Genomic DNA, 13209 nt, shown 5'->3' with positions numbered 1-13209 from the left:
TTTTTCAGAATACTCTCTGCTCCTATATCACAGTAGGAACTTGTTTCTAGCTATCTGCAGCTATTCTGCTGAAAGAAAGACTTGTTGCAGGACAGCAGGGAAATTATTTTTAACATTTTCCAGGTCAATCTGTAATCTGAAACTGAGACAGAAATACAGGGTTGATACATGAATGGCAGTGTATTATTCAGGAGCTCACACAACCCACATAGGCTTAATGGCCTAAAGCAAGCACCTAACAAAACTCGGTGTTCTGAGTTTCAACATAAGAAAAAATGGGAAGTTGTTATCTGCTTTGAGGTAAGAAGGAGGATTTACTCTCACTTGTCCTCTTGTGGTACTCAAATCTGAATTTGTATCACTTAAGTCCAGGCACAGTGTATGTTTGAAGTCAAACAAGGAATACAATTTTCAAAACTATATAGCGTATGCTCAGTATAGTCCTCATTCACTTAATCATCAGCCTCTGCTGCATCTCAGATCTGATGTACAGGAGGCTGTGTTCATCAGATTGTACCACTACTCTAGCATGTTGCTTTAAGGGATCACACACAGCTGAGCTCCTAACAGTCTGGATGTGTAATGCAACTTTCCCCATAAAAGCTGCAGACACTTTAAATAATATTTTCAAATGACTACTGATGTAAATAGGAAAGGAAATATGACAACAATCAGAATATGATGCAGTTTCTCAGACTGACTTGTTCAGCTTTCAGCAGAAATTAAAGCCATGTACTGACTTTCCAAGGGAAGAAAACTTTTAAGAGCCTGCTTAGGAGAGTCACAAAAACATTTATAAAAATTAAGTTGCAAGGGATTTGAGTGTACTGAGTGGTACTGACATATTAACAGAGCACCATATAACTTTTGTTGGACAAGAGAATAAGAAATTTTGTATTTTAATAAATGACATTTCTAGCTTCTATCTGTTTCTTCCAGGGCCATGGAGGTGCCATCAAACTGGACCTGCCTCATCTGTGGACACAGCCAGGATAATGTGGCCTATGTGACCCCCTGTTTTCACCAGCTTTGTTATGGCTGTGCACTGTGGTGGGCAAAAAAGCCGAGATGTGCCATATGTGGGCATAAGATAAGAACAATTCAATACTCAGTGAGGTGATGACTATCTTGAGTGTCCTGTCCTGCACCCCTCAGCACACTCGGGTAATGGCCTTCAGGATGTGCAGGGGCCTGCAAAGCCAATGCCCATTCCCACTGAGCACAGCTTCTGCTGGAGGTCTGGGCTGCCTTTTTTCGAAAACATCCAGGAGACAACAGGCCCCTGCTCTGATAGCTGAAACAAGAGATGAGTTGGATCTCCAGTGGTGGGTGGTGGGACGTACATGCGAAACAGAATTCTTGGATTCTTGGATTCATCTGCAAGTATGGGTCAGACGGAGCAACCTTGTTGCAAAAGCTGCAGCCCAGTCTCAGAGGCTTCACAGCACACTTTGTGAGGAGGCTCATTATCATTGCTGTAGCCCTATATGGCCCAGGGATCCGCCAGCAGCAGGACCACCAGGACACCTGCGCTGCAGGAGGGCAGGAGGACAGCCCTGCGGCCGCCTCCCATCAGGAGCCTCCTGACTCTGGCCCGGGCCACTCCCCAGCCCTGCAGGCCCCAAGACTGATGAGCTCCCTGGCATCTTTTGTGGGGGTTCTGAGCACCCCAGCAGAACCCCTATGTCATCAGAGGAGCCGCAGGAAGAGCCAGGGCATGCAACAGCAGTGGGCTCCTCCACGCAGCACAGCGACTGCTTGTCTGGGGGGTCTCAGAGTCCCCTGAAAAGGAAGGCCAGCAGCAGCCCCCAGGGCTTGCCCCCACCTTGCAAGAGGCAGCCCTGACTGCAGCACTAAGCCAGAACCCCAGCCAAACCACAGCTCAGGCAGACTGGGAGGCATCAGGAAGATGGCTGTGATGGCAGCATAGAAACACGTATTGCCAGACTGCTTTCAGCTTCTCAAGATACTCCACTATGTATACTCCTTTTTGGAGATACTGTCCAAGGACACTTCTTAGTTTGATACAGAATTGTCATTAGCAAGGGGAGCAAAGGAGCTCAGAAACTGTAAATAAATGAAAACTATCACAATACCTAACTGTTGGTTTGGGAAGAACTGCACAGAGGGAAGAACTCCAATAAATATAATACTTTATACTGTATCTGTAAGTTGAATCTTTACACACAACCTTAGCAAACTCATAAAGTAGTCTTTAAAAACGTACTGTTGGCAATCAGTTTAAGACCTTTGCTTCTATTGTTTCTAGTTTTAATAAGTACATTCCTCTTGGGTCAAAGCTCACTATGCTTGGTTCCAGACCAGAGACCAACTTTCATGTTTGAAAGACCAAATGAAATGAGTTTTCAGAAGTGAATTTTTCAAAAATGAGAGTAGGTAGGAAAGAGACTTCAATGTTGTGATGCAAAATGTTGCCCTCTGGCTAGTCAAAATTTCTAATCAACTTAAGTCATCCTCTCTTTGGACTTGGAGAATCAGTTCTCGATGACTCTCAGTTCAGCCCGATGGGTTAACATTGGTTTGGGAGAAATTCTCGTCAGAGATTCTCAGATCTGTACTGGGGCTGGTGCAAGAACTGGGCATGACATTTCCCACAGCCAGCACTCCTGTACTATGCTCCTTTGCACAGAAGAGAATCTGTATATATTCATCAAATAGCTCCTTCCTCAAGGTGGTGCAAAAGCTTTCCCATCTGAGTAACTCTACATTTGTGTGAAAAAGAGAGTAGAAGAGAAATATAAATGTCCCCTAAAACCAAGAGTCTAAGCATACAAAATTTGGTGATTTCTAAAGGTCACGTTGTTCACATGCTAACTTGGCTTTGGTTACATATTTCCTTTTGTGAGGTAAAACTCAACTGTCACTGCTATTTGCTCTTTGCAGACAACATAAAGTATACAGGATATGAAACACGGAAGATTCAGAGATGCAAGAATACTTCTAAATTAAATTTTCCAATTTAATACTGAATTAATATTAACATTTCACTTCTGGTTTGGTAGTTTCCCCCAGTACTTGCAGTGCCTCTTTCACTAATGAATTGCATTGTCTCTCTGGATACTTGGCTGGAGACGCAGAACTACAGACTGTAAGAGATGCTGTGCCTGAGTCAGCAGCATGCCTTTGGCCTTGTTAGACAGACTGGCTGAAGAGCAGAAAAGTATGCAAAGCAGATCAGCATGTTTTACAACATATGCAAGAGACCAGTTACCTTTATATAAAAAGCCTTAGGGGTAGGTGTCATTTGGAATTTAGACCCAGTCTGATATAGCCAAAACCATTTAGGCAATATAATGAATGATAGATAATGACTTTGAAAAAGGCCGCGTGTAACCACATATAAAGGACGGACACAAACTTCAATGCTTCAGGTACCTGTGCCTTTAAAGGAGCTGACATTCACTTAACCTCCCCGGTATGCAGTGTCAGATAACCAGTGCTCTGCTGAACAATAGATAGAAAGCTGACTAGCTTCCAAAGGAGCAAGCTAGGTTTACATTAGGCATTTTCCATAATGTCTTTTGAAAAGGTACGCCCAGATCTGAGAAAGAGAGCAAGCAATAATAACTGCACTTAGTAATGTGTACAGTAAACAGGCTTGAGAACAGGTGACAGGCTCAGCTAAAGTGCACTTCTAATCTTAAAAGTGACTCTAAAAGTGACGTTGTGGCTGTCTCAGTCTGTCTTTTGTTCATTTTATGAACAAGTTTTTCCTTGAACTGCCAAGTCTGCCTGTTCCCCAGGGAGCCTAGAGCCAAGCGGGGTTCCTCCTGATTCATGCTTCATAGATAGCAATTGAAAACATCTTAGTGAAACTCACTTAACCCTACCCTTGATGAAAATTATTATCTCAACAGCACTTTTACTAAAAAGCATCAACCATAGCTGAACACATGCAGCTGTTTTCTAGGTACAATTCAGCTACCTGATTTGAGGTGACAATCAAAACCATGCAGAGATTCAAATTGTCACAGTTAGACCAACAGACATATTATAGTTATTGTTAGAAATATCAAACTGTGACTGGCCTGAAACATTAAAATGATTAGAGATTTTTAACATGACTGATTTTTCTGCTCTGTTCTTCTTGGAACTTAGAGAAAGCTCCCTGTAATTATTATTTCTTCCATTATTTTCTAGGATTTTCTACTTTTTATATGGTGAACAACAAGGATTGAGCAGTTACAGTTAGAATGTATGATTATGAAAAATAAAGTTCTCATTGTGACTATGTAGTTAAATGATTAGATTTGAAATTTAACTTCTATTTTATTTTGGACTACAGTTTCCACTTTCTGTCCTGGAAGGGAAACCACGATAGATGAATAGAAGTTGCATCTACTGAGTTTCACTCTCTAATATGTGTTTGATTTGCAAAAAATGATATGGATATAAATATCTGTAACCAAAAGCTGCTTTCATTGATTTGACTTTTATTGTTGCTTTTATTTTTTCCTGATTCCAAACTTCATAAAGCATACTTACTTAAAAAGCTGTCTTAGCCCTCTGTTAGAATAAGAGAGAGCGTTGTCAGGAGTTAGTCTCCCCCAGGAAAGAAACTCAAGCACTTGCTTCCCAGCTGATAACACAGAAATACGGAGCCTAAGGACTCCTCCCACCTCGCCACATAAAACATGGCACTGAACATCAAGGATCCAGTTTCAACCACAAAGCAGTTGTTATCAACACCAAGGAGTGTCTTTATTCTCATCCTGGCTCTTGAAGATAAATATGCTTTGTGCTTGCTATTCCTATGTATGTATAATGCACGGGATAAGCAAAAATGAACAGCAATGAAAGTCTGAAGATCTTGTTCCAACGACTTCAGTTGGAACTGAATCTTGGCCTGATAAAAGTATGTATATTATTCTGTATGCAACAATATATTTAATGAAATTTCTACTTACTGGAAAGCAGCTATAGTGGTAATTTTTGAACAATACATACACAGTAAGTACACATTTTTCAAAATCCTTATTATCTATGAATATTGACATCTGCTCCATGCAGTTTGGATGGCATGTTGATCATGTTGATAGTATAACATCCGATACTGTATTACACAGTTGTGTTATTAATGGCATTGCAGAGAATTTGTCCATAGTCACATGTGGGTGACAGGTCTGAGAATAAAAACCCAGAGCTCTGTTCCACAAGACCTTACAGTAACACGGCTGTATCTGTTGACTTGGGGGACTTTCCCTGTTTTTGCCTCTGCCGAGATGCCAAATTACTCATAGGGCAGTTTATGAAGCCCAGCACCTTGTGCTTCCTGCTGTGTACTGCAGCTCACCCTGAAGAACTATTCTGACCATCGTTTTTCTGAGATAAACAAAACAAAATGGTTCTTTCCCTCCAAAATGATTTAACTTCTGCAATATCTTATGTTATCATTTTTAGACTCAGCCCAGTCCCAAATGCACAGAAATTCAAGTTGTTACTTAGTAATACCATGAGCAGAGAGATTGGTGATACTTCTCAATGATGTAATAGTCACATGGGAGTTCATTCCCTTTTCCCATTTAGTTCCTGGTTTTCTCTGTCTCCTTCTATATATTACACAGAGATATCAAGGGTATTGAGAGCCCACATAAACAAAATGTTAACCGCTACATCATCTAAGGTTATCAAAGTGGCCACACAGAAATTCTATACAAAATCCAGGATTTTTCTAACGTTATTTTGGCTTCAATTTTGTTCAGTATTAACCCATGAAAGTGAGGGTACAGATATAAAAGTGATATAAAAAGTAGAGTAGCCTACTGCTTTGATTCTGAAATAAATAAAACTCTTTGAACGTTGTAATAAAACGTAACATCTAAAAAGTCATTTATTCAGAATAACGTACTTGCTCATTTTGCTGCTGATATATTTAATAGTAGCCAAGATTTGTATTTGCTACAGACATCTAGGCATCTTTTGCCTGTCTTGCCCAAGTCTGTGTATCTACAATTTCGAAAGTACTTGGTCCCCTTTGGGCTTCAGTTTCTGATCTGAGTAAGTAACCACAAAGCATACTTCAAAAAAGCGAGAAAGAAATCCAGTAAAAATACTGTAACAACAGTCATGAAGCAAGTCCAAGTCAATAACAGAATAGCATTGTTGGGAAACTGAGCTCCTTGGAAATATTCTTTGCATACTTAATGTTTCATCACCAAACCTGTTACAGCTAATTCTAGAAATCTCTCTGCATGTGGACAAATGGTTCAAAAAAGTACAAAATATATATTACAAATGACTGTTCAGTCTATTGATAAATTCAGATCATGGCACATATGAAATCCCTAGCTGATGGAAATACTTAGAAAACTAGAGTTTTCAGCTTTTCAGCTGATGGCAAAAATGACAAGCAAAAGCAGCAGTGAGAACAATTTACTGAGCAAAACACCAGTGGAGCTAAAAGATCTGAATCTGATTAACATTTGACAGGATTTTTTTCATTCCAGCTGAAATAAGAGAGAGGAGATCAAATGCTCCTCAGTCTAAAGCAAAATCCTCACATTGAAGGAATTAATGTGAACAAAGTTTGGCTCTGCCAATCCTAGCAGTGTACTGTACTCAACAGACAGAGACAGGATCTTCCAGAAAGCAACTCAAAATAAAAAATGGATATCCACCTCTTTCCAGAAAGACCCTAAAGTTACATACTGCCAATCAGACTGTGGATACTGCCATCTTCTCTCAAAAACATCATTACAGTTGCTCTCCTTACAGTTACAGAACTGAATAAAAACCTCAGGATTTGAACTTAAATTATCTATACCTCCCACATCATATCTCTGTATCATTAGTTTTAAAATTATCTATACCTCCCACATCATATCTCTGTATCATTAGTTTTAAAATCTACTTTCTCCACAGATGCCTAGATTAGTCTTTCTTTTACTATGCCCAAATAAAAGTCAGTCTGTGAAGAAAGGAGCAACATGCCTGCAAGAAGCATGACAGGAGTAGGTAGGAAGCAATCTTTCTCTAGAGATTAGTTGAAAAGAAACTGTTTATTTAGTGGCAGTTACACAGCAGAAAGATTAAGGTCTGAATAAAATACACTTGCACATGAGAATAAAACAGAAAAATTTATGTTTACCCTAATACTCAGGGCTCACCATCTGCTTTACAAATATTTACATTCTAAGGGCTTACGGCTGCCTGTGTGTCCTGCTCTCATGGAATCCTATATATTTCTTGGTGATAGAAATGCAAAAAGTTGAAACATGACCAGTAATGGTAACTCAGTCCTTACTGTTAAACCATCTAAGCAGCACCCCATTTTCTTTCTAGAGCTGCCTTAGTCTAACGTAGAGGCTTCCTAGAATATCTGGCTGCATTTCCTGCCAGCACAAGCATTTCTGCATCATCCATCACAGAAAAAGTACTGCCATGTGCATTCAAATCCATATAGAAACAGATACCACACTTAAAACCATTTTTTGCCAGACAACTTATTAAATAGGATATGTACCACCAAATTACAGTTTGGCTCTCAATATTGTAAGAACTTGTACTGCAGCCATCCATGCTTTCTCATGGAAAGTTCTTTCCAAGAGGAAAGTACCCCACTGACAGAGACCAATGTGGTGTCACACATTTTCTTTCCTGGTGGTCACTTGCTTTCTAGTGCTCACTCCATCTTGGGTTCTGCTGACCTCAAGAGGTTGCTTGGTGGTGACAGTTCTTAGCTATTTGCAGTTTCCCAGAGACCAGCCCTCTTAGCACTCACTAGACTTTCTACTCCGTGAGCCTTCTCTGAGCCCTGTGAAGCAAGCAGAGGGCTTTCAGAGGTATTATTAATCTCCAACAACTACTGTGTCAGTTTACACTGTTTTACATAATCTATGAACATCCTGAATGCTGGAAGACAATAAACAAACAAACAAAAAAATAGATAAATGGATAGGTACTCTAGATCAGAAACTCCTTTACTAAAACAACAACAAAGTTTTGGCAATTCCTTTAAAAAATAAAAAGCAACTCAGTGTACAAATTGCCAATGTGTAAATTACAAAAATCTTTGACTCATCATTAAGCATCTGAAGCTTTTTCAAGGAAGTATATCAGGCTGCTGCTAGCCAGGAGCAGGAAGATAAAGTTATAGTTTGGGATCGTTTACAGAAAATTCTTCGTAAGAACAACTCTAAAGAAAAGCTGCAGCAATATGAGAAACCAGCAAGATTTCCACTTTTGTTATACTTAATATGATAAGAAACTGAAGCACCACAGTGACAACAGCGACTCCTAAACTGAGATATTCAGTGCCACGCTACAAGAGCCTGGTGAAGGCAGAATACTTCCTGCACCTATGTAATGCAGCATCACTTTCTGCTGGGGACTGGCTTTCTTGTTAGCTGAGCAGATGTGAATACCAAATACACCTATGCCAGGAGAAGAAAATACACTAGTGCTACATAACTTGCTAAATGGATTTTAAAAATATACAGAACTTTCTTTACACACTGATGAAAAGTGACATATAAAATCAGCTGCTGTGCTCAAGATCGTTGCTTTACAGGTCTTTTACTCCGTGTTTCTTACTGATGAAGAGGCAAAGAAGCTGAGTTGTCAAAAATCACATCAAGCAATTTCAGTGCTACATACAACCTGTATTCCCAGTGCAGACTGCTGTTCTTGTTCTCACAAACTTTGCTGATACAGTGTCCTTTCTTCCACAGATAAGATCAATGCTTTTTTTTTTTGTTTCTCTTGAGCTGTAGTCTTTCTTGGCAACAAACAATTATGCCTGCCAAAACTTAGATAAATACAATGGTGAAGTGCAAGGGCAGGAGTTGAGCATTTACCACCTAACTAAATGAACTTTATTCCCTGGAGGCTGCAGGAGGAGCAGTGGTTTAGTGAGCCCCATGTGGGATGGGCAGTCTGAACGCTGTACTCTAATCTTGGCTGTGCTGCTGACTCATCATGTCACCTTTGGCAAATAACTGCCTTGATACACTTGTTTTTTCTTCTGTGAAATGCTCACACTGTTGTAGGCACAAGTTACCCAAGTTAAAAAACCTAGAATAGTTAGGATGAACAACTTCTTAGTCAAATAAACCATCAATCCTTCATTTTGTTCTCTTCTACAGGAAGAAAGGGCTGTAAGTGACAGAAAAAAAAGGAGTTCAGGCAAAGTAATTCAGCTCCTTAGTGTCAGAGACCAGATTTATTTCAGCTGCACGCCATGTAAAATTAAGGTAAAAACCCAACACCTCATCAAAGGCTGTGTGGAAGATGGTGCCCCGTATTATTCCTAGACAGAAATGGTAGTTGGAGTTATATGTGTATTGAATGAGCTATGAAATGAACTTGGAAAATCTGACCTGTGAGATTATTGTCAGCAGTGATCTGCTGCCAAGTAGCTTATTCTTATTTATTCCACTAAAGTCAACCTTGCTGACACAAGCTTTTTATAAAGGCGATCTGCTTTGTGCGTGCCTGTCCTGTTACTAGGTTACTGGAGAACGAAATATTTTTTGCAAACCCCTGTTCTAGCTGTTGGAAGTTTCATAAATCTGTTGTAGAACTGACTTATTTGCATCTTGGATTTCTATTTACTTACTCCTTGCCTTTCCCAGCCATTTTTTTTCACCTTTTGGTGAACTCTTCTTTCCTCCTTTCCCAAGCCCTGCCGTAAGATAAATAGAGGATTCAGAGTATTTGGTTTTGGCCAGTGCCAAGGCTTGCGTTCTCGGCAGCATGCTGATCATGGCTGCAATTCCTGGCTTGCAGGGGCTTGGGATCCAGTTACATTTGCTGGCGTCAAGCAGACTCTACAGACCACTGTGAAATACGGAATCTAAAAATAAAAGAGTTAAAAAGTATGAAACCAAAGAGAGCGGAGTATTAAAATCCCAAGAAAACTGTAGAAAAGTTTGAAAGAAACACATTAGCTTTCTCAGGGGAAAACACAAGCATGTTGGGGGCAGTTTAAACTAAGCCTATAGATTTGCCTTTTTTTAGCTTCGTCACCCATGTGACACTCAAGAGTTCAGCGTGTGGGTCCAAGTATTTCTGCCAACACAAAGAATTCATTACAGCCTTTTGGAAAGGCGCATCATTCTGACTGTCTCAGCTTATTCCCTTTGCTCTCCCCAAGAACTGTTAACCCCAGGTACACTTTGATTCTGTTTACGCACATCCTCGCAGATGGGATCCTTTCTCAGTCTTTGGATTTCTCTTTCGGATCAAAACCACTGCTGATGGTGCCAGTGGGCTGCCAGGTGTGGGAAGAATTTTCAGGCTCTGGTGAGTCTTGGGGGAATGGATGGGGCATATTATTGTCACTGTTTTTGCAGAGCTTTTAATTGTACAGTGATAAACAGAAGAGGAATTAATCTGTGAGTTGTGCAGGATAAATAGTCAGGATTAAATACTTGCAGGATTAAATATTGCTTCACAAGGTTGAAATAATTAGACTGAGTTCAGATAGGAAGAGATGAGTGCTATTTCTAACTGGCATTTTATGAATCTCATAAAAAAAAAAAAGAGTTTCCTCACGTTCAGAAGGAAAACTTAATTATCTTTGAATTTATCTTTTCCTGTTTAAGCACTAAACCAGCACAAGAATTAATTGTGAATAACTATACAGCTTCATTTTTAATGGCAACATTTGCCATAGCTGTCCTTTCCTACTTAGCACAATTCCATTTTTGGATTTTCAAACCGCCTGCTTCTGAATTGTTTGCAAAAATTCTTCCTAGATATAATCAAAATCTATTTGCAAAAGACTTTATTTTTGCCTCCTTTTTAATGCTTTGAAATTAAAACCACAATGACTGTGAAACTGAGGTTTAAAAGTAGATGTGTGTTTGCATAACAATGTATTACATATACACAATACTGGAGCTCCATGGCTACCCGTAATTGCAGTGATAATGTATCTGCAGTGGTAGCTCCTTGGAAGTTTGCAAACAGGTCAGAAGTTTCCAAATGATGATTGAGATTATATGTATTATGGATTGCAGACTCCAAATATGCCATAGTAAAGTCATGGGACTCGTTAGCATTCATGAAAGCTCTGAAGTTCTGCTCCTTCATATGAAACAAAATAAAGTTCAGCCCTGTGTACCTCAGCCAGCCCTGTTCCCTGCTGTTGAGATGTTACCCTGTCACATTTTAGCACTCAGTTCAATTTCTCAATGCACTGCTGCAATTAATTCTATTGCTGTCAGTGAAGCAATGGGATTGTATACCTTGCTTTCTTGGCCCTGTATGTTATGCAATTTTAGGATGTGTCTTGGTTCTTGATCTATGTTAAGCTCACGTTGTGCTTTCTAAAGAAACCTAGAGGTGATCTTCTGCTAGCGTTATTAAGTGGGTGTTTAAAACTGCATTTTTGTTGGGTTCCTTCTAATATTTTTAGACAGGACCTCTGTTGTCCCAACTGTGTGACTTGAAAGTATCTAACATGCAGCATTTTATGAGTTAACTGCTTTTTAGTAGTATAGCTAAAACTATTTTTTTTAATAGTATATAATAATTTAGCAGACACAGTTCAAGTATTTTAAAACTGTACTGCTAATTTATATTTCTTCATTTCCTTGTTAGCTTTGTAGAACAAATTTGGAACTGTGTATTTTAATTTGCAGCAGAGTAAAAGGTAATGGAACCATCAGGCAGGCATCTGAAGCCCTTTCACAGTGTCTCAGGCTGCATGTATTCTAAACAAAAAACACCTAAAAATAAATATGCAAAATATCTATCATTTATGAATACGAACATGCCAGATTTCTTTATAGTTTTGCAGCGCATCAGGCTTGCAGCTTAATAACTGGTTAAATGCACCTTGCAGTGAGAATACAAAGGAATGAAATATATTGCTGTATTATGGTATGCAAGTCCCCACGTCAGTGCACCTGACTTAGTGTGACTCAAGGCAGAGTTTCTGTGAGGACTCGGGGACATTATGAAACAGTCAGAAGGCCAAGCCGGGATGGGAACCCCCTGAGCCACACACTGTACACATACACATATAAGAAACTTCATTTTCCTGCTCTTTGTACTGCTGGGATCCTGTAATAACTCATCAACTATTGCCTCAACTCTAGAACAAATCCTTTGAAGCTTCTATATAATAAAAATGAGTGCATAGGTTGAATTTCTCATTGGAACAGAAAACAGTCACCTTCACCTCTGAAAGATTTAGTTGTTTGTTTGTTTTCCTAGATAGTCTGAGGTTTGATACATTTCAGTCCTTTATTTGTAATTAATTTTATGGATATAACAGCCATTTATATCCTCTGACAAAACAAATGGCAAGCATTTTGGTAACTGTCCACCATGGGACAATTTCTGATAGCGGGTCAGAAATTGCAAGAATAAGCAGTGATATCCTCCTTGCAGAAAGCTTATATATATACAATACAGCAGACACACAGGAAAGTCTGGAGCTTCTTCCTGACTCCTAATTTCTTCAGCTGCCACAGAATCCTAACTTCTCTTAATTCCCTGAATCTTGTTCTGTAGGTTAAGGTTCTTGGGAAATCCTTCCTTTCACAGTTCCATAAAAATAAGCTATTATATACCTATTAGGAAAGCCTACTTTACCTTTTCTAGTAACTGAAACAGGTCAAGACAAAAGGTAAGGGACATAAAATACCAATTCCACTCTTCCAGAACAGAGGGCTGAAGCAGAGACTAGGCAAATAGTTCAAGGACACAGCTTCCACCATTGGTGAGGGAACCTAAACAGTCTCTGAAGCTCACAGGAAGCTATGAGTGCCACAGAGGAAGAGACAAGCGGACTTTTGTACCAGATAGACTCAATTTCATGGGAGGTCAGAATGCAGTCAAAATAAGCTGAGAAGATAGAAGCTCTGCAGAAAAGTCAAGATACACAAAGAAGATACACATGGAAACCTAAAAGATGCATAGTACAGACCCTGATCTGCTTAAATACAGTGAGGAAACCAAGTGATAGAAATAAGAGTGGGCTTTTTTTCTTCTCTCTGATGTAGAGAGTGAATGTGTTAAAAGACTCATGCACTGTCTAGGCCCCGTTTTTGGCTATTATTAGGTCTCTGAGAGTCCAAACAGTGACCACTGGGTATGCTCTAGGCAACACGCAAAAGTTCCTTGAGTGGTTTCATGGAGATGTTTTAAGTTTCAGGGATTGGACATTTAAACCCTCACCATGAGAAAGGACAACAGGCACAACATTGGCCACCTGCAGATCATGCAGAAGCTGATGCT

At 39.6% G+C, this 13209-nt stretch overlaps 2 protein-coding genes across 2 annotated transcripts in view; one reads left to right on the top strand and one right to left on the bottom strand.

The window, feature by feature from the left end:
- The window catches only part of LOC109369912 (uncharacterized), a 69130-nt gene that overhangs the window by 18047 nt on the left and 37874 nt on the right, over positions 1-13209 (bottom strand). The window lies entirely within an intron of this gene.
- Positions 10065-13209, top strand: part of RAF1 (Raf-1 proto-oncogene, serine/threonine kinase) — a 69745-nt gene continuing 66600 nt past the window's right edge. The window contains exon 1 of the mRNA XM_010718435.4: positions 10065-10263. The gene's annotated coding sequence lies outside the window, so the exon portion shown is untranslated. The remainder of the gene's footprint in view (positions 10264-13209) is intronic.

The sequence above is a fragment of the Meleagris gallopavo genome, chromosome 14 (genome assembly GCF_905368555.1).
Source record: "Meleagris gallopavo chromosome 14, MGAL_WU_HG_1.1, whole genome shotgun sequence".
NCBI lineage: Eukaryota > Metazoa > Chordata > Aves > Galliformes > Phasianidae > Meleagris > Meleagris gallopavo.
The sequence above is the reverse complement of the archived record's forward strand: the minus strand, read 5'-3'. Positions and strand labels throughout refer to the sequence as shown.